The following is a 27,472-nucleotide window of genomic DNA, read 5'->3' on the forward strand; positions in this document are numbered from 1 at the left end:
TACAGGATCGAACTGCCGAACATGAGAACCACCGACGTTCAGTGATGCCTTAGACCAAGATGCCTTAGACCAACCGGTTCTCATGTTCGATCCTGTGAAGTAACGAACCACTTATCAATTATAATACCCCTTCGGTATTATTTCCTAGGTAGAGCGAATATGACATTAAACGACAATTGTAGCTTACTGTTTGCGTGTATAAAATCGCGGTGATATGATAAAAATTCATTAGTAAAAATAGCTAGTGTTTCAAATGCAACAATCGGCTGTCATGGCGGAGGTGGGTTGATGACGACGTTAAGTACAAATACCTGCGTTCGACGGTGATTAGTACAGCTGAGTCGATATCAATTTATACCTCTCTTGATAGCCGGGTGGTCTAGGGCAGTCACTGAACGTCATTGGTTCTCATGTTTGGCAATTCGATCCAGTGAGGTGGCGAACCACTTATCAATTATAATGCCCCTTAAAGTATTATTTTCGAGGTCGGGCGAATTAGAAATTAAACATTTGTGGCTTAATGTCTGTGTATATAAAACTGGGATGATGTGATCAAAATTCATATTATATATATATATATATATATATATATATATATATATATATATATATATATATATATATATATATATATATATTCCATCATATGCCCTTTTTCCATTAGAGGGGTGGCTCCTGAGTGTTGTAGCTTCTGGTTGTACCCCTAGTTACAAGCAATTCAAAACCGAATTACTAGAGGGTACCTGGTTCGCTGTTTAGGCCAGGACAGGGCAAATAAATTCTTACGTAATTTCCCCATCTGCAAGATTCCCGACCTCTCTAGAGAATCCTCGGGGCATTACCACGAATGTTTGTGTATTTTGATATATGTGATTCTCAATAAACGTTTCATTGTGTAATATATTGTTAGTTATTGAATGCTATCACAAAAAAATTCTCAATAAATGCTGAATATAATGCTGCCTATAAGATAAAGCCAAGAACTTAAATCAGAAATTTAGAGCAGTTAACCAAACTTAATACTTGATATTTGAAATCTCTGTTGCATATCCACTGTTACTAATTGAAATTAAATTATTTACAAGACTAACACCACTGAATTGCAAATTATTTTGAAAAAGATAATATCCAACAGTATTTGCCTCAAGCTAGCTCCTGGCCCGGGAAAAGGAACAATGGCCACTAAACTAACTGCAGGGAGACGAAATTACAGTTTCTGCAATAAATTCCTTTTACAAGTAACCTTTAAGCACGTACATTGAGGCTAGAAGAAAAACAAAGAAGTATGCAGAAAATCATTTGAAAATTTCAATCAGAAAAACATTACCTTTTAAGTACGTACATTGAGACTAAAAGAAAAACAGTACATTGAGGCTAAAAGAAAAACAAAGAAGTATGCAGAAAATCATTTGAAAATTTCAATCAGAAAAACATTCAGTTCGAGTAATGTATGGATAAAAACGGAGACATAATAAAAAAAAACACGCGGCAACAATAACACAAAGTAACAAACCACGACTGCAACCATATGCAGCAATTGCAATCCTCCACAATAACCTCGGGCAATAACACATTCCCATAACAACCTCCAGCAATGATACGAAACAACAATATCCAAATGCAATAACGGAAAGACATAAAAGGTCGCAACATCGAAGTGTCATTCGAGGGCAGGAACACACGAGATCTTTCGATGAACTTCACCCTCACAGCCAGATGCCACTAGTACATGGAATATTCAAAGGAATGGAGAACTCAGTATATTTAATATTTGATTGCGGGATATGATGCATTAATACGTTGCTTAATTAACAACGATGAAGAGATTATCAGTTAAATAACGAATAATAAAATGGAAATACTCCGTAAAATACAAAACAGCATTTTCTAAAAGGGTTTCATAATAGGCGTCTATTGGCAAATTAACGTAACCTGATGATGTAATCTGTCAGCAGGCCAGCAACCTATTCAGTTGAAAAATGAGCAGAGATTATGGTGATTGTTAGCTGGAGGCTAACAAATAGAACTGTTGACGATCAGTTTTGAATGAGACACTCAGTAATATGTTATAAAACCTTGCTGTATGCATAAAGGCAGAGATATAGAGATATATAAATATATATAATATATATATACACATACATACATATATATATATACACACACACACATATATATATATATATATATATATATATATATATAGAGAGAGAGAGAGAGAGAGAGAGAGAGAGAGAGAGAGAGAGAGAGAGAGAGAGAGAGAGGAGGTGAAATTTTAAAATAACTAATTATCACTACCACTGCTCTCAGGCGAGTAAGATGGTGTACGGGATATCGTAATAGTCAGGGGGGATGGGGATGGAACAATTGGGCCAATGTGAACAAACTACCTCCATAACAAATGCACACATATCTGAAATCCTATCCCTCTCCGTCATTGGTATTCATTGGACACCAATAAAAAAAAACAAGCCTAATTGAATCTCCCCTCTAGCAAGGTAGGCTTATTCCTGAGACGCCATTCAAAAATTTAAAAATCTCTCCTTCGCCATCAAAAGTATTCATCAGACACCAATCAAAAGGAAAATTGCATCAATAAACTAGGTTTCGTCACCAACAAATGAAAAAAACCAATGGGAACATTATTGAAAGTTAATTTTCCTTCCTGTCAAAGATAGCCTATTCATGTAGTAAAAAAAAAAAAAAAACTGACATTTCTCAAAATACAGAATCCTCCCTACCTACCCTTGTAAACATGACTACTGTCATAATCACTCATTCAGCACACACGTATAGGCCTAGTCCTGACTCCTGATTCGGCCATTCCGTGACGAAGCTGCAGAACAGAGCGCGCTAGAATTCAACGATCACAGATAAATGTTGCCAAGCAACATTTACATCACTTATCTGACACTTAAAAAGCCATACGGCACCGGTGTATGCTAACTATTAAAATGAGATTATATGAAATCTGTTCACAGGTGATTTATTAGTTGAAGGGACTATAGTTTACGGTGTTTAATAACTTGCAGGAAAAAGAATCATAATTAAAAGACTAGCAATCCACTTTCCTCATTTACTCCATCTCCCTCCCATCAACAACCTTCTGCTCAGAACTACTTTTTACTTCATTTCTCGAAATATTTGCATAAACTCGTGTTACACTCTGTATATAATTTCCATTAATTTCTCAAAAGATATACCACTTGCACACCAGTAATAGAAAGCCCTAAAATTAAGGATATTATAGAATCGATTTTGCTAATCTTTTGTAATTGGCGACAACCAAATAATTACGAAATGTAAAGAAGAGATAAACAACTCGCTATGTAATATGCATTTCATGAAGAAAATGAAGTTTCCTTTTGTAGAATGGAACGAATTCTTTTCCCACTTAACGCACAAAGAGAGAAAGAGAGGAGGTGGGTGTAGGGTGGAGGTGAGAAAGCCTGCATCTATTCATGTTTCACTGATCTCACCTGACCTGCCTGCTAATCACTAACAACAAAACTATCCACATGTCTAATTAAGACTTGTCCATGAAAACAATATTAAATAATTATCATGCAGCCGAATAAAATGTAGTTTTTGTTTTTGTTTTTAAATTTATAAATCCCCTCAAGAATAACCAGTTTAAAACTTTCCAGTCCTCGAAGAGTGAAGTACTTTATTTATTCTAGCAAAATGTAACTGAGAAAAGTCTCAAGTTCCATATTTGTTATCATTCGTTTATAACGTCGCGTATTTATTAGCAGCTTTAGTGTTTTCAGTTAAACAAGAGTTTTTTTTTTCTTTTTGTACATCAAAAGAGACGAACAATCGCGAAACCACTGTCATTCAAGCGATCATGAGGACAATGAATAACTTTCTACCAGTTTTTTTAGCAGAGCGATTGCTCATAGGCATCCAAACTCAATTCCGTTCTTTCTGCGATTTCTCCAGTTTCACAGAGCATTCGCAAAGGAATCTGGCATTCCTCCAAGTCAGTAATCATGGTATGCATCGGCAAAATAACCTTTGAGCCAGGCGGCCACCTCTGGCACGCCGCTATTATGCTATTAGCGTTCGGAAGCCTTTCTTTTTTTATTTCCCGAGGCATTCTATTGGACAGTAATGGAATGTCGATACGCAATATTCCTGAAAGCAAATTATGCTCAATGGGCCTGGAGAACAATAAATTATAAATGAATTCAGTTCTTTGCTTCCATTCTTGGCAATTAGTCAGAAATATAAAGTCATTATGATAATGGGCAGCCATTTCGTTCTCTTCATTCATTTGACTGAATGTTCTTGAGACTGATTTTGGAAAAATGCAGCGGAAATAGTTATATACTTTTTGCATTGCCTATGTTCTGAACAGAAACATACACAGTATTACAATTTTATAGGGTTAATATTCCTATGCATTCCCTTTGCGTTGATGAGCTGTGCATTTGTCCTCATAATCACTGCCTGTGCAGTACAGGCGTGAATGAGAACATTTTTCACTAATGCATTTCGTTCACCACCACTGAATTTTGAAGTAGCTAGGCAACGATCACAGATTTGAGCCGGTTAAAACAATTATTTATCCTGTCCTACTTTTGTTGCGTCATGTTTTTTTTAGAAAACAGACCTACAAAGAACAGTGGGAGATAACACTACTAAAATCTGTACAACGAAGGAAAACTCAAAACTTGCTGAATTTGCATGTTTGTCAATTTAGCAAAATATCTGACTGAATGTAAACATTTAGAGTTTAGTCAAGGGCTGAAATTTTTGATGATCGCTTAGTAGGTGATACATTTTTTCAAAATTCTTCTAATGAGGCACGACTACATTTATGGCCTCCATATCCACTTCCCGGATTGTTATTATAAGGTGGTTTCTGAGCTGATAAGCTGGCTTTTTATATCCTTGGTAAAATTAATTTCGTAAAAGTCTCTGTTGTGCTTCCAGAGTCACCTGTCAATATATCTCTCATGATAAGGATTAGAACGAACTTTTCTAAACCTGGAGGAATAGCAGACTGTCAACAAGTATGATCTCATTCTCGATTCCTCTCACTTCCGTGTGAGGTTTTTCATTTAGTAAACACTATCACACATGTGACAGATGCTATCTAATGAGATTCTTGAGGCCTTTTGAAGAGCACATGTTCCTGGGGGGCTTTCCATTATTAGAACCGTCATCTTAGTAAGGGTGGATATACTAGTGCATATTTTAAAGAGAAGCGATGAGTGAGTGCAGCATTTAACCTTTACTACAAGAAAAAAAAAACAGCTTGTACGAACTGCATGCCACATGCCCTACCACCATTGAAACCCACAAGAATCTTTAAAGAATCTTTAAGATCGTGCAAGAAGAGAAGATCAGTAATGACAAGCTGAGAGGAGCAGGCTACAAAATGAGGGCAGTAGACTGTGGTCTTTTCACTAGGCGAGCAAGCTATAGGTCAAATAATAAGAAAAGAGAGGGAGCCTGGAATGAAAAAAGGATGTGGGTGAATTTCTCATCTAAAGAGGATCATTTTTTTTATAAAGAAACGAGACAGTGATAACGGATCCTTCTTTGCATGGAAAACTTTCTAACATTATTCATTCTTGATCTATGTGTAAGGTAAATAGCGGCAGGATGAGAGAGACAAGATAAGAACTAGATTTGAGAGCAAAATTCCGAACAGAGGCGAATGGAGACAATTTACTCCTATGTTCCCACTCTCTCAATCAGGTGGCGCAGGATCAGAAGAGGTCAAACTGAGCGTTAGTGAGAGAGAGAGAAAAAAGTGTCGGGATGAAGTTGTAGGTTTTGACATACTGGTTGAAAGAGCAAGTCTCAAGTGGCAGTCGTGTGGAAACTGTGATATTGCTATAGTTAAATCTTTATGCCAAGTAAAGGAGATATATATATATATATATATATATATATATATATATATATATATATATATATATATATATATATATATACATAAATATATATAGTATATATATTATATATATATATATATATATGTGTATATGTATATGTATATATATATATATATATATATATATATATATATATATATATATATATATATATATATATATATATATATATATATATATTTATCGATCAGGCTTTCTTGAAGTTCTATTAAACGAAATATATAGTTTTATAGGGTAATTATTTGTTAACGAGTCTAAATCTTATAAAACAATTGAGACAAGGAAACCACTTTGTCTTTAGTTAGTAGTAATGCTACTAAAAAACATTGGAAGGATTCTGACACCACATCGAATCCCTATATCCTGTCATACATCATCTTGACGCAAATCAATAACTGGAGGACAGGGCACCTTTAAAATTATTGCAATATTTACGGCTGTGAAGGAATATTAATAAAGAATTCATATACAACATTACCATACAACTCTCTCCCCTGACAATCAGATGATATGAATTTTCTTTTAAACAGTAAAAACTGCCTCATTATCCCAAGCCACGTCTTCCCTTGAGAAAACCGCGAATTCTAAAACAAAAGAAAATATTTTTTTTTGTAGAGGCAATATATGGAACAAAAAAAAGAACGAAATGGACCGTAACAATAGCAATAAAGAAAAGGAGATATCAACATCAGATAATTGTGGAGACGTCCTGTTCTAGTTTCTCTCGCCCCCGCCCCTCCACGAGGCCAGATGGTTTTCCCTGGAGTTTAAGCAGAAAGTGAAAGAGAAGACAGTCAAGCCCCTTTAACAGTACCACAACACAGTTGTTTCCTGCGTCGTCTCTCCAGGTAAAACATAATTCTCTCGCTCTCTCTCTCTCTCTTTGCGGAGGTTTTATCATACTTTCGCCCCGTAAGATTCAATCTCTCACGATTCCCTTCCCTATTCACTGGATTATTTATTAAGAGGAGAGAGACAGCGAGAGAGAGAGAGAAATAATTCGACCACCCTCACTTTCAGTTATGAGGGTTTGTTTCAGGCTTCGTCGGTCCCATTTTGATCTATGTGCACGTTCAAATTTTGTGGGTCTGTGTGTACATGTGGAGGCGTGTACTGTATGTAGCTGGGTGCGTATTTGCGTCGATCAGCAGAATAAATTACAACGTAAAGAACCTTCAATTATTCAGCTGACCCTCTCTCTCTCTCTCTCTCTCTCTCTCTCTCTCTCTCTCTCTCTCCTCTCTCTCTCTCTCTCTCTCTGTGTGTATGTGTGTGTGTGCGCATTAAGTTCTAGAATAAACATTTGTTTTAGTTATCAAAAATGCATCTCTCTCTCTCTCTCCTTCCCTTTCATACAATATATATATCCTTGTGTATTATTTCCAAACCACAGAGTATTGCAAAGCTTCCGATGGCTAACTCAAGGGATTGTTGAGGTCTTCCGTAGTGGAACGAATGACCTCACATTGATTTTAAAGATGAAGTGTCCTGGATGGAATGTTTGGCCTGCAGCATCACCTGATTGAATGTCTCTATCAATCTTTGGGCACCTAGAATGAATGAGCTGATCCTACCTTTTGTCATTTGCCTTATCCGTTCATTTGTTACCGTTTCCACTCCGCTATAAAATTGATGAATGCTTACAACTGCCACAAACTGCAGGGATAGAGATGAATGGAGTGTTTTTGAAAAGTGAGTACCCTATGTTTCTTAAGAACAGCATTTTCAATGATAATGGAATGGCAATTGGAAGGAAATGATTGCACGGCCAATAACGACGTTCCTCCACATTATGGATTCCATTATTTACTGCTTTTTTTGCAGGAGCTGTTTCATAATGAAGTTTCGTAAATATAAGTGACAAAACACTGTCCTTTTAACATCATGATCAGGCGGTAGTGTGAGTACCAGAATTTGAAAAGTATGAAGTAGAATACAAATCAAAAGCTATGAAAGATAGGTCGACGGGTGATTAACTTATGTGGCTATAAAAAGCATCTGGTCAATCCCAGAACTAATAGTAACAAGAAAGGAAACAAAACTAAGAGACTTAGCCAGCTGGGAAAAAGAGATATTCATATAATCATAAAAAAAAAGTAGGCAGAAAAGAGCAGATTACGGCGATTCGATAATCTTTGGTGTTAGCGATTTTCCCAAAATAAATGGGGGAAGTAAGCAGTGGGCGTTAGAAAGACACTCAGTGTGATTAAGACTGCTTCACCTCAACTGAATAGTAGTCAAAATAGTTTCTACAACAAAGAGACAGCAAGGGCATCTCACGGAGATGAAAAGGGATCTACACAAGAGGTAAGGGCAGGATTTTCGTTCAAAGGAATTATTGCTTTTGATTCCGTCCTGTAGATCAAGGGGGCAAAAATAGGCCAAGAATTACGAGAACAACAAAGACTGAAAAGGATAGTTTTAGTAACTGTAGTGTGTATACTGTATATGTATATACACATACATATATGTATGCATGCATGTGTATGTGTATGTGTGTGAATGTTTGCGTGGGTATATATATGTGTATTTGCATGTCTATCATTTCTCCCAAATGGCTTTTCAATCCAGTTGCAAACTGGGGTATATTTACAACTCTTCGCAAGAACTTGGCTTCTATGCATTACAGTTTAAACTACAGAGCTAAATTTTAATAAAAAGTTGGCTCAGCAGCCACAGTTTCCATGAAATCAATATCACCGTGACTGGAAACTTTAAATTGCATAATTGCAGCATGAAGAAAATAAATTTTTTCACAAACTACGGAATAATTTCTTTTTCACTCAACTTACCTAAAAAATTAAAAGTGTGTGTGTATACTGTATATATATATATATATATATATATATATATATATATATATATATATATATATATATATATAATATAATCATATATTATATATATAATTTTTATCAAATCACAATGATTTTATATACACAAACATAAGCTACTGAACGTCTCTGGTTCTTATTGTTCGGCAGTTCGATCCTGGGAGATGACGACCTTTATCATTCCCCTTCGTTTATCTCCGAGGTAGAGCGAACTGGGTATTAAACGACAGCTGTAGCTTAATGTTTGCGTGTGTATATATATGAATGCGTCGGAAACGTTATACATTGCGATAAAATCTTCCTCGGAACGCAAGCTATTTTCCTTATTTTCCTTGATTATATACTATAACAAAAGCAGTTTATTCCAGCTCACAAATTATATTACCCGCAAAAAGAAAAATTTTAGATTAAAAATAAATAAATATATAAAAGCAGAAGTTGTAAGTTAAAAAAATTAACGGAAAGCCAAATCATAAAATAAATGGGAAAAAGATGACTTCAACGTAAATAAAGAATGCAGTGTTTACTACAGAGTCCAAAACACGTTCTGAACGTCAGTCCATTCCAAATATTTTCTACTAGAGAAGGTGGTGTTATCGCTCTCCAGCGGCACTCGCTCTTTCGTGAATAAAAGCCGACGCTCACCACAAATTTTTATGTCTGAAACCTGCAGAAAATCCCCCACACTTTTTCATGGTTACTGTTATTGTTCAGGATTTAACCCTAACTTACTGTAGCCCTAAAAATGGAGAAAAAGGAACAGAGTTCTTGTTTACTTTCTCCTGTTATTGTGCTATAGCCTCCAAAGCGACAGAATTTCATGAAACCTCTGGTTTGCTCATAGCAAAATATAAAAGCAGATAAAAGTTAGGAAATGCAAACCATAAGTGACAGTGAAATTATATTGATACAGAAATTTCAGTACTCGGGGGTAAAGTTGAAAGCATCAAGCAGAATTTTATGAAACAATATGCAATTAGATATACATTATATATGTAGAAGTAATTTACCTAGATTCATAAGGAAATGTCACACTTGCCGTGAAAAGGATTAGAAAACTTTCACCACAATTCAAACGAAAATGGAAAAATAATAAGCCTTTAAAAAAACAAAAATGTCACTACAACTTCAGAAATATTTCACCAGTGAGACAGATATACGAGTAAATCGTTTATGATTAGAGAAATTTTAAAATCTTACAACTGATTGAAAGTAAAATTTGGACAAAAGCCATAAACATTCACTGATAATTTTGGAAAATACCACCAGAACTGAAGTGTAAACTGGAATCCTAAAATGTTATTAACCATAACTGCAATGAATGCTGATCAAGCGTAATTATTATATTACCCTCATATGAAAAAGCATAATCAATGAAAATTAATGCACAATGTCACGTTTACCAATACAAAGAAGGTATAAGAGACAAGAGTATGAGGTAATGCAACAACACTCCGATAATTCTCTATCCTTTTCTTATCGTAAGCTACGTTTTACAGTAGTGATTCTGTGTTGAATGTTTTCTTTGTATGTATTTGTTGTTTTTTTCTCAAAAGAAAGTGAATTTGTTGACTATACTCCTACAGCGATTAATAACTTTGAAATGACTAAAGCATATAATAATAATGGTTATGCTTTTATACAGAGAGGCAGCTAAAAATAAATGTGAAAATTATCTAATCATGACATCTTAACTTGCAATAACGATTTTTATGACACGTTTGATCCAGTCAAACTGCTATTTGCCTAATCTAACAATGGCATTCCGTCAAGATGACCTACTGCAGTATAATGATGCCTAACTCTTGTTATAAATGAACAAATGAAACCTCGATATGAGTAATACCCCAAAAAATCACATTAAAACGGACGTTCCCAAACGAATTCATCCTGGGAAACTTACGTTAACAATTAAGATTTCCCCAACTCTAATTTCCCTCGTCATCTTCAAATCGCCTCTGTTCTCTTTTATGCATGCACCGCTTCTTCTCATTTTCTGCTCCATTAGATATCACCGTTCAGGTAATTTCTACTCTGAAGTTTTAATTTCTCCTGAGAAGGCGTTTTTACCGTTTGGATTATCATGATGATTGCAAATTATGTTAATGGTAACAGGAATATAAAGATGTTAATAAGTTCGGTGATGCAGATTAATGCATTCCCTAAATAGCACCCCCCCCAACACCCACATACACAATTTTATACACAAGATATTATGTGCGTGTGTGTGTGTAAATATAGAAAGTAACAAATTAATATGTATTCACACTGAAACTTAAACACAACATTTACACACCGACGCACCCTTATTTACAGAAACATAATGCATACAAGCGCGTGCACGCATTATATACATACACATACATACATACATACATATATATATATATATATATATATATATATATATATATATATATATATATATACACACACATGTCAAAAGGAAAAGGGAGAGAGAGGGTGCTTCATGTACGCAGATATGGATGAAAATCTGAACAATCTTCCATCATCAAAGCATCATTTTCAGTGCACTGTCGTTAGGATTCTTTAGGGCAATTGTGGAATCTCTTACTTGCTTAACTGCTGTCCTCACTTTTCCATATTGTCCTCAACACAATTAATGCTGTTCTCCTTGCTCTTACTATTGCTGAAGTACCAAACTCATTTTATCAAGATATTTTGTTCCATTTTTACATTTCCTTAGAACTTAGACCGCAATATACCAACAAATTATGTTTTGTTTACATGTTTGATTGTGTTCTTGTAAAATTTAAGATAATTCCAATCTCTCTGTAATACGAAGACCCAGTGCGAATGCTAAAGAATTTAAATATATCCTTGACCTAAGAATGGATAATTTAGAAATGACGAATCGAACAAGCTGCGCAATCCTTTCATGACCATTTATAGAAGTGCTCTGTTTCATACTACTTTCAGACTACTTTTAAGAGTAAACTTACTTCCTTTTACTTCGTCCAAGTCCAAATATCCTTCTCAGTACGTACCTGGAAAAAGCAGAAAAGGATTGTCAATAGTTTGCATATTTCAGTAAACTGAAAGAAAAAATTCAGGAGTAGATAACCAACTTGCAATATAAATAGAGAATCTATAACACATCTCTAATTCTGAACTACTGACTAATAATCAATTTCACAAACCGTGTTTTATGCGATATATTCTGAACACAAGTACCGTTCTCTCCGAATACTTCGGGCTGTTATATATGTTTTCAGAATAGAAATTACTTTTTCATTGCATATTTGCATACAAACGAAAGGTCGTATGCAAAGCAACGAAGAGAAGATGACATCCCCGTAACTGAGTGATTTCACACTGTGTGCCCTATACCAAGGAATGAGAAACACGTGATTAGTATACTGTAATGTCACAGTCTTGAATATTATGAACTTTCCATTGTAATCCACTTCAAAATCATTTTTCTTCTTTTGTTTTCGAATCATATATCTGAAAGTCAGGAACTATTTATCAATTATATGTCTGTCTTAAATTAATTCCCGATCATTATAAGAATCATCTCATCTCCAGTCATTCTTAATTCCTCCTGGCTGCATCGCCATTGGTTCACTCAAGAATTGTCTACAAGGTCATTCTAAGAGTGCTGCAGCCCCTGAGCACTGGATTTATTGGTTCCTTTAGCAAAAATATTCTTACAAACATCAATGTTTAAACATAGAAAAAAAGATATGCTGGAAAGTAAACATTATCAAAGAGCCCTCATGAACAACATGGCAGCCCGAGGCCTCTGGTACCGTGGGGTTTCTGGGCAACTATCCATTATGCCCATGAAGTAAGACAACGATGTGCCTCTTAGTCTTACTAGAACATAATATAACGAGCCCGTCGCTGAAACCACTCAAGCGTGGACATCAGTTATATTGTGGAGTAGCCTCATCATCAAGTAAATGCCAAGAAAAGCATTTCTAAGTGTAAATTCTAACTTGACCTTTAGCAAAGTAGTCAGTTATTTTCAACCAATTCCACCAAAGATGGTGGTAATATAACAGATGATCGAGAGGGCAAGTCAGTACCCTTTTAATTCTGCATTCATATATAGAGGTCAATTGTGACCAGAGGCTGGCTCTACTGACGAATGTAAGTGCAAACGTGCAGTTCATGATGCGAAAGTAGCGGTGCTGCACACAGAAAAAATAAACATATGATTACACAGTAAGTTCTGTTTAGAAATACCTGTGAATATTAGGAATTATAAAGCCTACTTTATATAAATGTGCTCTGGGAAATTGAAGATTTTTAAAATGGAAATACATGCATTGCCAGACATCTCAATAATCCTCAAATAATGTCAAATGATAATATAATATATCAGAAATGACACCGAAAACATACATATCTAGAATCTCTTTCGTAATAAATTAAACGATGGGGAAACAGGAATAACATTTTTTTTAAACAACGAATATGTTCACTTTTCTGTTAGTTGCCTGAGAATCTGGCAAATTAAATTCTTTTCTGTTAAGTGCCCGAGAATTTGGCAAATTAAATAAATAAAAGAAGATTTTTTTTCGTTACGGCAAATATACAAATAAGCATTTCTCTCCTCCTTGCGCTGGGCTGACAAGCCCTTTTTCAAGTGACAGTAGAAGCCTGGAGGCGACACGGCCCCGTCCCCACCCCAATCAGAGACATTCGAGTGTCAAGATGCAAATCATTCATTGGCAATCGATATATACCGTAGGTACTCGAGGGAAGGAGGAGGAGGAGGGGAAGGAGGGGGAGGCAGTGGCATAGTGCTAGCAACACTATTCTTGTCTCTCATATGTCACCATCTCTCACGTCTCAGGCGACTCCCAAAGTAGTTCTAAATGGGACACGCCGCCTCTCATGCCATCAATAATTCATGTGTCGAGACAAGAATAGTGTGGATTAACTCTCTCTCTCTCTCTCTCTCTCTCTCTCTCTCTCTCTCTCTCTCGTAATTAAAGAAAAAAAGATATTCTACCTTTTTATCCCCTTATCTACGGATAGGGAATTTCACGATGAATGAAACATGCAATAACGTTTACCTGCCTTTAGGTCACAGTTGAATTAACGACAGCAATAGCAAAAGCAAAAGATTTTTGTGTCGACACAGTGGATAGCAAATGTTTTCTCACAATCGTCGTCTACTGTAACTTGTAAATATGTTTGGACTGCATTTCTTCATTACTTTTACTAAAAAACATTAACCATTCATCTTGTGAGGATTCCGGGATGCGCAAGAAAATCGTATAATTTGAGTAACTACGGGTGAAAATTAACATCCAAATGAAAAAGACATAATTCACGCAAAATTCTACGGAAGTTGCGGGCGTTTCCATACCAAACGAATTTAACAACGAATAACGTTATACTTAGATTCTTAAAAAGGTCGACAACTGGATATAACCTTGAAAACAAACCTTTTTCAAAGAATGTTAAATCAGAGCAGTCACCTCATTTGCATTCCAAGAACATTCGGGTTAGATTGAACTATTTTGAGTAGGATGTCAGAGATCTATTTCAGATCACATATCAGATTTCAGGAATGTTTGTTATAAATCACCAAATAATTCTCCAAACAGGCTACAAGTGTCAAGCTTAGCCGCTTAGTTCATTTCTGAGTCATGTAGCCTACTGCTATGTTGTACTTGCAGCCTTCAAACACTGCATTTCAAGCAAATCTTTCTCCACCGTCAGCCCAAAACCCGAAATTCTTCCCAAGAGCACTGAAAAAAAGTTAAGTATACCTTAGTTTTACCAGACCACTGAGCTGATTAACAGCTCTCCTAGGGCTGGCCCGAAGAATTAGACTTATTTTACGTGGCTAAGAACCAAGTGGTTACTAGCAACGGGACCTATAGCTTATTGTGAATCGAACCACATTATAGCGAGAAATGAATTTCTATCACCAGAAATATATTCCTCTAATTCTTCATTGGCCGGCCGGAGACTCGAACTCGGGCCTAGCGAGTGCTAGGCGACAACTCTACCGACCAAGAGCACTGAGAATAAGCTTAACACGTATTCGTGAAAAGCACAGCCAACAAAGCTAAAAGGCGAGTTTTATGAGGGATGAGGAAAAAGAGGACGATACATGATGAATATGTAATACAAAACTTTAATAACAAAAACCTGCCTCTCCACGAAGTCAGCGTTCCATCTTAGTGAAATAGGCCCTGAAGACACCAACCCCGCCCCTCCCCTCCTTCCAAAGAAAAAAGCGCTCATTAACATGTCTCGTGTGTAAGGTGTCCTCTTAAGGCTGCTCCTTGTATTCAATTATATCCACACGGAAGGACTAATGACTTATTTCAAGATAGGAGTACATTGTAAACCGGGTATTTATAAATACACTGAAGGTACAACTGCATATAAAGATGTATTTTACCAGTGAATCTACGATTAGATATTTATTCGTGCTAAAATTACTTTCAAAGGCATAAATGAAGCTTAAATTTAAATGGTGCTAAACGTATTTTAGGTGGATGGCAGTGGAATGCTGATCTTTAAGTTTCACACTTATCACACGAAGAACTGCCTAATGTTTGCAATGAGAGGAAAATAAAACACAACCCGAGAAGGTAAATATCTAAAAAACTGTCTCTGCTGGAGTTTGTTTTAAATATGTAAGAAAAAAAGAAAAATAACAACATGATGTGATGCAACATGAATATTTTGATGATGAAAGGTAAGTGTAAAAGCCTAGAGAAAAAAAAAAGACCTAAAATGATATAATTGATACTTCAGTACTAATAAAATTTACAATTCATACAGACCTTCATGGCTGTATTAATTCATTTTTACTTTGAAATAGTTGTTATATCAAACTGAAAAGAAATCTAGGTCACTATCAATTCACGGCAGTAACAGCGATGTAACAATGAAGTTTCTGTTATAATAAATTGGTTAGGGTTTGTGATTTATATAAATCATGTTATTCCCCTATTTTTATTTTTCATTTACACAAAACTTGCCTCATATATTATCTGTAAGTACTTTTGGAATGTTTTGTATAAAATATACGGGGTACTCAATTCACAGTTTGTAACTTGGAATTACCTGAGCGACGTGATGTTTGTTTCAGCCTATTTGCAAGATTTATCTGCCCGCTTTCATAGTCTTCATACAGATTTCAGCACCCCAACTGGAAAACGGATCCATAAACTATGAGACTGACAGCCATACAAAACGTCGAGATAGGTTATCGACAAATCAGACGTTACTTCACTCTTCAGTCACGTCTCTAACGGACAGCAACATAAATACAAAAGGTGATCAATAACCGTAGCTTAAATCAGAAATGTCAACCAGGAACCATGAGAATAATTGCCTTTCTTGCAAAAGCCAAAAGGTTAATGAGGCACTTGCTATGGCTATTCCAGTCACTGAAAACTCTCCTACTTCCTTAGTAGCCCGTTTAATGTCGATACAAATCCCATTCGTAAAAGATATTCGAACGTGCAAATCCATTCCTTGTTAACTAAGAAACCGTCGATGTTAAGGAATATCTAGAATCTGAATATCAAGACATTTTCGTGATGCCTAGGTACTTAGTACGTAGAACTAAGTGGTCTTGAGAACTGAGAAATGTGATATAGAAGTAAGCATCATCTCATTTAATGCCCCCAACCCAACCAAAGAAAAAAAATAGTATCTGTTACTTTTCTTTTCGTCATTTTCTGCGCGATCCTTTGTCTTCTGCAGTAAAACTTCAAAGGAAAATCATACACCTTTGAGAGTCACTTGGAATGATTCATTATAAAAAATTGAAACTCGATGTTAATCTTGTACTTGCTCAAAATGAAAGGCTGTTGACCTCTAATATCATCACGCAAAAGAAACGACAAAACTTAAACTGATCATAAATGACTAGCTTTATAATGGTATTGTTCTCTTGTCCCGGCGCTGTCTCATTAGGCTCTTAAGGAACTAGTAATTCTAGCGTGATCGTTGGGCGGTTACTCAAAGGAACTAAGTTTTGAGAGTCATGCAGACAAACTTTTGAACATTAAAGAAAATTACGAATATTCGGCATTACACGACAAAGCTGAATGAACAAACTGTGTTAACGAAGCAGTGAAGCTAAGAAGGGCAGCAAAATTCCACAACTGACTGGAACAGCATTACTTACATAACCCATCGAAGCTTGATTGATTTCAAAAGCAAAATAATAATATTACACCTACGTGTCTTAAGTACGTCAAGAGACGTCATTATACCCCCATAATCATATCCACTCTCACTTCCTACATCCCTCGCTACATCTACAGTATACTAGTAAACTAGCGGGCTTTTGTGATAAATCGGAACAGCGATTGGTACAAAATAGTATTCAGTGCGATGACAAAGGGATTTTTTGCCTCAAATATATGTGGATTATACTGACGTCTCAGTCTTTTGTGAAATCACGTTTCCGTAGCTATAACCTGAGCCAAGTAAACCTTTGTACCTAATCCCCACTCTCTAATATATAAGGTTTTAACAATATTTCCTCACTGTTGACAAAGAAAACCAGGTTGAGAGAGAGAGAGAGAGAGAGAGAGAGAGAGAGAGAGAGAGAGAGAGAGAGAGAGAGAGAGAGACAGAGAGAATGGCAATATAGGAGAGACGTTAGGGCATAGTTGGAAAAGGATTTGTGGCACCAAAAGGCCTGGAACGTTATGATGAGAGAAACTTTGGAATTGCCTCGAGCTAAGCTGAATCGGACGAATACATTACTTTCCCCTCCAGTAACTGCCAGATCGTCTTTATTCGACTGCAATCAAAAGTTCCTCTTAAGAAAACTTATCTGTTAAGTGATATCAACAAAATTAATTACGGTGTAAGCGTTGCCTCAATAATGTCTCGCCATTTGCATTACTTGGATTTAAATCTTCCCATGTAGCCTAGTCACAAGACTTATTATTTTTTTAGAACAAATATACATAATACATTTTAAAATAGGATGGGCTATGTACGTATTTGCTTTCATGTTCTAAAACAATATATTCAGCCAAGGCCACAGGAAAAAATAAAAGAAGGAGTACCAAGAGCTTTCGTGTACGAAAGCGTCTGGTACTCCTTTTATTTTTCCTGTGGCCTTAGCTGAATATTACATATATATATATATATATATATATATATATATATATATATATATATATATATATATATATGTATGTATATATATATATATATATGTGTGTGTGTGTATAATATATATATATATATATATATATATATATATATATATATATATATATATATATATATATATATATATATATATATATATATATATTTTACATATATCATTTCCTTGTGCTTTGCTTTTTACTAAATCTCAAATTAACTGCAGAAGATTCTTCTTTGACAATAACATTACACTAGTATGAAGAGAAGATAAAAATGGAAAAAATGTCATGTAAACGTGAAGACAGAATTTGTCTCTTGTATATATATGTATATATATCTATATATATATATATATATATATATATATATATATATATATATATATATATATATATATATATATATGTATATATATATATATAAATATACATATATATATATACTGTATATATGTGTGTGCGTGTGTATATATATACATATATATATGAGATAAATTCTGTCAACACGTTTACACAGCATTTTTTTTTTTATTTTCACCGTCTGTTAATACTAGTATAATGTTATTGTCAAGAGGAGAATCTTCTACAATAAATGATATTTGTATGCAGTTTGATGAAAACAGAATAAAAGTATATAAAGCGGTCGCCTCAGAGGGACATGAATTTTAAGCACTCTGGAAGATAAATAGGCTCTGGTGAGAAATTTTCACTGAAGAGATTATGCAGTCTCGATAGAATAACCTTCCATTGAATCAAGAGATATTATAATTGTTAACGTACGAGCAATTGCTACACATATTTTCCACAGATCTCTCTCTCTCTCTCTCTCTCTCTCTCTCTCTCTCATATATATATATATATATATATATATATATATATATATATGTGTGTGTGTGTGTGTGTGTGTGTGTGTGTGTGTGTGCATATATATACATATATACACACGAGTATATATATACATAAAATATATATATATGTATATATGTGTCTGTTATATATACATATATGTATATATATGTGCGTTATGTATACATGTGTGTGTGTGTGTGATCCTTAACCTTATGAAAAATAATTTTCAAAGACGCTCAAAATGATGTCACCTAATCAAGAGGGCTTCCCTTATTTTGGGACTCGGGTAATTAGATGCCACACCTCATCTGTCGACACCAATCTTTCGTTAATTGGCTAAGACTTCGCACCTTCAGGTCTTCTTCAATTAGTAACCGAAGCCTTCAAGAAATATCCAATCCATTTTCTATAACATTAAACCTAAAACGAATAAATATATTCTAACTGCAAACTGTGATTATAAGATTCCATTCAGCTTTGTTGATAAAAAATATATATATATATATATAATTTAAACGTCATAAAAATCTAAGTAAAATGAATCACGTCGCTGTTGAACCGTTAAAGGGAAGGCAGCTGTCGGCTAATACAAGAGAGGTTAACATCATCGTTGGATTAGAAACGAGAAAATAGGGTAGTGGAGAGAAAAGCACGTTTTTGAATGACTTTCAGTGAGGTTCTTAGTGTATTCCTCCTCTTAGATTATGGAATCTCTTCCTTAAACACAAAGAAACAAAGAAATCTTATACAAAAAAAGGGGGAGAGTTTATAGTTTATAGGTGGTAACCTAGAAACATACAGATGACACTCCTGACCAGCATATACAAAATTCAGTCGAGAGTGGAATGTGGTAAACCAACGAGGAAAAATCTTTATGATCAACATAAACGTGAGATATTTTTTGGAGAGAAAATGCTGTATATTTGCTGTTTATTGTGTTAACAGAACTCTACTGACTATGTTATCATAAATAGGAAGATAATTACAATATACGAATGTTAAAATACGGTTATAATTTTTACATTAAGGAAATTTAAGAAGGTTATTAACGTGTAATCTGGACTCGGTATTAAGAAAAATAATTCAACAACGGTGTAAAGTATTTACGATTTATTTTACTTACAAAAATGAAAGAACATGTTCATTGTCGTTGCACAGTTGCTTATGTAAAGGTAAAATGGTTTGCATGATCCTTTCATACAGTGTACAGAATACATAATTAAAGAGACAGAAATCCTTTCGTACAGATATTGTGGCTGGGTACAAGTAGTAAAATATAAGAAAAATAAGCAAAAACGATAAATTATCAGAACACTGATGATCGAAATGGTGAATAATAATAATAATAATAATAATAATAATAATAATAATAATAATAATAATAGAAGAAGAAGAAACTACTAACAGACTGAAATTTACCTGGCGTTGCAAAGAAAAGAAAGTTACATTAAAAAAATTTAAATAATGCCATTGCAAGCATATGGGTAAAATTAAGGAAAGGAGAATTGGAATATTATCAAAATAAGTATTTTCAGGGAAGCATCAAACCTAAATGCAAATGAAGCAGACGGCACTTTGAAGTTATGCTTTAAAAGCATGTCTGAAACATTAGAAGTAAAAAAAAACCAAGTTTCCAGTGAAATGCTCCGCACACTGCCCACTTACAAAAGTCTCTATCAGGCAAATGAGCCGAATGGCAAAGGAATAGTGATTGGTTTGTGCTACGTCACTATATACAATGATTTGCATATTCGGCTAACGGCTAATAAATGCACAAGCTGAAACATACTGCAATAACTCTGTTGCATAGGAAACATTGATCTTGTTTTACACAACATGGAATCAGTAACTACGCAGCAGAGGAAACTGATGTCTTACTCGGATTGGAGATCACAGGGAAGCCGTTCTGCTGAAACAGGCCGTAAGCCATGTCTGGTTGGAAGCTATAGTGCGAATACTAGTATATGTGTAGGTTTGTACACAGATATACACAGGTGCAAAATACGTACACAAACATCTCTCTCTCTCTCTCTCTCTCTCTCTCTCTCTCTCTCTCTCTCTCTCTATATATATATATATATATATATATATATATATATATGTATATATATATATATATATATATATATATATATACATTATATATATATATATATATATATATATATATATATATATATATATATATATATATATATGTATTCAAGTATAAGTGACCTTTTACTTGAAAATCAAGCTTCAAAGAATGTGATGTTCATTTTGAAAGAAGTCACAGAGGGTACACGAAAATACAGAAAGAACATATCAGTTATTTCAAAATAAAAAAAATAAATTGCCATATCTATATATATACACAGTATATATATATATATATATAAATATATTTTATATAATATACTGTATATATACAGAAGCCAATCGTCCTATGCCAGATACGTATGTGGTTTCGATAACCATAATGTCCTCCCGATAACCATAATGTCCTCCTAACTTCTGCATTTCAGCACATTTTGGGAAAGCTTGTCACTTAAAATCGTAGACCCATACATACATACTGTACATACATACATACATACATACATACATACATACATACATATATATGTATATATATATATATATATATATATATATATATATATATATATATATATATATATATATACACACACAGTATACTGTATGCTGACATATATACAAATATGTCAGTGTAATAGGGTAATAGCCATAATACCCTCTTAACTTCTCGAACCCTTCACTTTTTCTGGACAAGCATATCCAAAATTATGAAGAATTCGAAAAGTTAAGAGGACATTCTGGCTATTACATTTACATACGTATTTGGTCAAATGTGACCAGTAGGGGACTGGTAGATTATATATAACATATATACATATATCACACATACATATATATATATATAAATGCATGTATATATATATATATATATATATATATATATATATATATATATATATATATATATATATATATATATATATATTCACCATGCGCCTTCATTTTCCGTTAGAAGGCGTGGAACAAGTACGCGTCAAGCATCTGGCTTCTACATAGTCTTTAAGGATGAAGTTGCTAATCCCTCGCCCTTCTTAAACCACCGTTGTACCTCCAAACTCGTTTAACTGCCAGGCCCCCAATTCACTGCTTAGGCACAAAAGCATATTTTAACGTCCATGATCTGAGTTGAGCATGTGTCTGATGTCTTGTTTCAAGAGAATTTTTTCAGTCTTACCTAAACACAACGGGCAAAATTGTACCCCCATAAAGGCAATTTCCATAAGGGAAATCACGGAAGTTCCATGAGACGATAATGAAAGAAAGAAGCAAATGGCTTGGAAATTTACTGCGCCCATCACGTGGAAGGACAGTACGTGTCAGTGTCAGCTTGGCTCCTGTGGGCACCAGAGAAGTTGGAAGAACCTTGCCTTGTTGGATCAGAACTATTTGGAGGAAGGTTAGAAAGTGGAGATTTGTGGAAGAAAATGGACCGGAGAGACATGATAACTTGAACCACAATAATAGGGGTAAATAAACACCCAAGAATTCCAACTAAAGATAAGTGTTCTTCCAGAAGATACTGTATCTGAAATCTGATTTAAGCAACAAGACATTCTTCTTTTAATAATCTAATAAATCTTTCTTCAAACACACATAGCCATAGACGAGAGGAATGCAATGACTGAATATGCCTATGCCCTCCCTATAACATTGTGGTGTGTTGATATTCCATTGTTATAAGGGTCTTCAAGTTGTGGTAGATAAGAAAGGCCAAATTCATTTGCTTTGTAACACTTAAATCGCGTGATCAGGTTACTTAAATAGAGAAATATATATATATATATATATATATATATATATATATATATATATATATACACACATACACACATATACATACATATATATACATGCCTGTGTATGTGTTTGTGTGTGTGTATGTGAGTGGACAATAATTCTCATGGGAGACCACCAGTGATAGGGTGAAAAGACCCCACGAGTTGATGCCAAGAAGTGCAAGGTTGTATTTCACAGATGACCACAATACGAGTAAGGCAAAGGGGGACACGTATGGCATAGCAAGCTCTTTTGGCTAACGGCCAACTCTGAACATGCGTAGACAAGGCGAATAGAATTAACAAAACAAAAAACCAAAAAGTTTTTCTGCTGCCCGGACATACAGTACAATAGAAAATGTAGTATATTACAACGTAAAGAACTGCGTCATTTCTCTCTAGTATTGCTTGATACCTCAGACAGACTGAATCAACTGGATGATACGTTTAAGAGAAAGTCAAGAGGTGCATACAAAGTCTGAAGGAAATGAGGCAAGGAATAAAAAAAAATGACACGGATGTCAAAAGTAAATGGAAGTAACTTAAAAAAAAAGTGTGAAAAAGGACAAATTCAGAGAAATATAAATAATTAAAATTAAGACAGCTCCTTTCCGACACGGTTTTCTTGAAACCTCCCTGTGAGAACAGTGTTCTACCACGAATTTATCCCACTCTCACCCAGAGTAACCCTTGACCCTGGACTTTCGCATAGTCTTTGATACAACGAAACTTTGCTTCTTTGGCCCTCCCGCTGTGGTTGGAATGGAATGGAATGCAGAGCTTAGGCCAAAGGCCAAGCACTGGGACCTATGAGGCTATTCAGCGCTGGAAAGGAAACTGAGAGTAGGTAGGTTTGAAAGGTGTAACAGGAGGAAAACCTCGCAGTTGCACTATGAATTAACTGTTAGGACAGGGTGGATAGCAAGAAGCCCGCTGTGGTTGGGGGATGCAACTTAACCTGTTCTGGTTTTAAAATATCTATATGGGATTTATTTTCTGCTTATCAGCACGGAGTGTAGGTGTTTTTTTCACTTTTTAATATTTATTTCGTCTTTTGAAAGAACATCGTTTTTCTTGCAAAAAATAAGCAGCAACAATAGTAGTAGCAATAACTAGCTGCTTTTGAGTGATTAATTGCCAACCCGGCGGATTAATGGAGATTAACGCTTTCATGCAACTTTCAGCAGCTCAGAAGTTAACGGCTGCATTCATTTCAAACATTACAAGAATTCTGTAGAAGTACGAGACACTCAAATATGAGAAAAACTCGTCTTAGAAACTTGTAATCTCATTTAATTAGCAGCAAAGCTATCTACACTACAGAGTAAATATTGTCTGCATTTTATTGTCTTAAAAAAAAAAAGCTATTTCGTAGTGAAGCATATGGCTTTAAGATGTTAACAGAATGACCAACTTGCCGACGTATCGCTGTCAGCCACAATGAAAAAAATAGAGAGCAATCAAATGTAAAACATTAAATTATAATGTATGAAGAATGAGTAAAGCTGACAGCAAGTCGTGTTAGCTAATAGAACTTTGTACCGGATACAAAAACGAACTGACCACATGCGATGCTACACAGTTCTAACACAGGGTACCCGGCGGTAAGATCCATCAAATTATCTCAGCTTACAAAATTAATATTATTCAAAAAGAAAACTTGTCTCACTGTAAAGAAATGTCAATATTAAATACAAAATACAATTACACTGGTATTTCTAAATAAATAATGATATGCGGCAAACTTTCCAAATGGAAATGAATGGGAAAAATATACATAAGAATAATATATTACCCATGGTGAACATTAACACTCACCTGCAAAAATAAATAAATTCTTAAACTAACAAGAGGGCTCTTGTACAAGTTAGGTTTTCTGATTAATCTTTATGCACACTCCTACACCACTCTTTACAGTAATTTCCCATAATCTGTCTTGAATATACAATGACTCTAAAAGATTACAAGAACTTGCAGGTATATACAGTAAATTACAAATGCAAAGGTCATAATTTAGATAGCGCGGGCATACAAACGAAAGACAGTTACAGTAGCCTTAATAGCGGTCTTAATTTATATATCGCCCACATCAAACTTAGCCGCGTAAAATAAGTCTAATCCTTCGGGCCAGCCCTAGGAGAGCTGTTAATCAGCTCAGTGGTCTGGTAAAACTAAGGTATACTTAACGTTTCCTCACCCCATTTAGGTTAGGTGCATACAAAAAGAATTGGAGTATTTTCCCCACTGACTTTAGTCTAAGGTAAATAAATATAAATATAATGTGCGAACTTTACTAATCTAGAACGTTAATTTTGTGTTTGCTTCAGCATGCAGATTCTGTTTGCAGATGCTAGCGATTGAAAGATAAGACAATTTCGTAAGAATATTTTAAATTAATATTTTCCAAAGTGTGTTTAGTAGAAAGTATTAGCTGCCTCATTTACCCTCCATATATTTTTAGAATTCATCATTAAATAAAAATAAAAGGGGATGCTGACAATAATGTAAACTATATTCAGAGAAAGAATGAATAGAACAATTTGGATGAAAAAAATACTGAATGATTTGCTTAGAGCTCTGAACCTGTGGAAGGAAGATTCCCCAATGAACAACGATATAAGTCCACGTAGAGCCTCGCGAAATATAATCGATATTGGCATAACAGGTCATATTAACAGGGCCACGTATTTTTATTAACCAGTGTGTATTCTACTAAAAAGAAGACTGGCTTGCGAAAGGCTTCTCAGAGCTCTCATCAAATCCCCAGCTTACAATGCCTAATATTGGAGACTATACATCATAGCTAAGACATCAGTTTAACACCTAAATTCAGCGGATATTTGGAATGAAAGTAAACCGAGTTTGATGGAAGGGAGGCGTAATGAACAAATCTGGCAAATGTCAAAATAAGGACACTGCAAACGTGTGTAAAATATTAATAACCAAAAGAAAGGCTACAACTACAGAAAGCACATATAAAAACAAAAGTACTAAAAAGAAACATAATGGTTCATTTAATACGCTAGACAATTGGGCAGTATAAGTATTCTCTCGTAAGGGTTGATATAACGGTGAAATATAGAACGCTACAAAGAGTGTTTATTACAGGACTGAATGTGGTTCTATTGGATCAATAAATGGATTCCTTGTTATTTATAAACTAAAGGATACATTTTCTCTGGTACATATACCAATGGCGTTCCTTCTGAATGTGAATAGATGGGACAGAGTAATAAGTGGAAAGTTTGCGAAAGAATATGAGAAGCTTCGTTCCGATTACTTATACCACTGAAAGTATCAGATGACCAACCGAGAGAAATTTAGCAGAATTATTCAGTATACTATATTATTTTCTGTTTTTCTATTCCAGACCGTAACAGATATCTTACGAAAACAATCATCTTCCTAAAACTCACTGTTTCGTTTACTGTATTTTACTACAATGATATATGAATCTAAAAAAAATGGACTTTCATATGATTTACCTAAGAGTCACCTTCAAGTTACAAATCTATTAGAAGCTATTCTATAAGGTAGCGATAAAAAATATTAGTGATGTGAAGCTATTCATCAAAAGGAATGAATGGGAAATAAATTACTAGAGTATTAATATTTTGTGATGATCATATCTTTATTATATTCGTGCTCCATACTGAATTAAGTAAGTGTACATGTTGTTCTTGGTCTTGTTGTGACGATATAATTTCCCACAGGCAGAGGTAGCGACAATCAAACACTGTTTCTAGACATAATTACTATGCAAGTACTTTGATACATAAAATTTTAATCGTAATAATAGGTAAGGATGCCGCTTAAGGCTAGCATGTAAAACTGACTGAGCTTAACTGATTTTCACAATCACATTTGCTCTCCTAGCCATCGTCAAATGGTTATCAATTTTGAAACGCGAATGTTTTGGGATACGATACAGAAATCTGACGCAAAGACATCGGACATTCTTAATATGAAGAAAATATTTATTCGATGGTAATGTCTATACTACTTATCATCCAATAAAAATGACAACGCGTAACCTGTGCACAGATTTTTAATGAGTATATTTTCATATGCTTTCCAGTTCGGGTAATGAAAAGGATAATACCCGATAATTTATAACGTAAGTGAGGATATAAACGTCAGATAATTTTAAGCCACACAGGCAAAGTTTAAGCCACCTGTTTTACCATTGTTTTGACAAGTGTTCACGTCCCAGCAACGCTAAGGAAGTGTCTCCAAAACAGAATTGCCCTTAGTGGTGTCTTTCATTGCAACGACAAAATATACAAGACAGATCACCAGTAACAGACTTCTTTTACAGAATGTGGGATATTCTACCTTAATCTCTTTTTCCTCAATAATTCAACCTGCAACCTTTACAGAGGCTACCTTGCCTCTATAAAGGAGAAAAGTCCATTGATATAGATTATAGACCTTAACTGCCGTGACCAAGTTTGATTGAGACAGCCATACCCTACTTGTTCTCTTTGTTTTTTCACCCAAGCTGAAACAAAGGCATATTACTCAGAAGTGAAAATCAAAACAAAAAAAGAAAGTTGATTTTATAATCCGTTATCGCCATCTTTTACTTTCGTTAACATACTCTTGTTGCATGTTATATGAACTTAAAGGGCCTTAAATGCCGAAATATGATGATTTGCGTCCACACACTTACAAACGCACACATACACATACATACATAAACTCCCACACACACACATATATATGTATAATATATATACATACTAAAAACACGAGTAACTTATTTCAAACGAAACTGCTGTCCTGCTGGATGTGACTATCACTGTGACACAAGACGACCGATCGTAACGATTTGAAGGAATCATAATCGACAGTTTACTTCTATGTATTTAATGAATGGGGGTCAAGGTATTGATTGGTTCGGACTTATA

This window comes from Macrobrachium rosenbergii, chromosome 55 (assembly GCF_040412425.1).
Source record: "Macrobrachium rosenbergii isolate ZJJX-2024 chromosome 55, ASM4041242v1, whole genome shotgun sequence".
In the NCBI taxonomy this organism is placed as follows: domain Eukaryota; kingdom Metazoa; phylum Arthropoda; class Malacostraca; order Decapoda; family Palaemonidae; genus Macrobrachium; species Macrobrachium rosenbergii.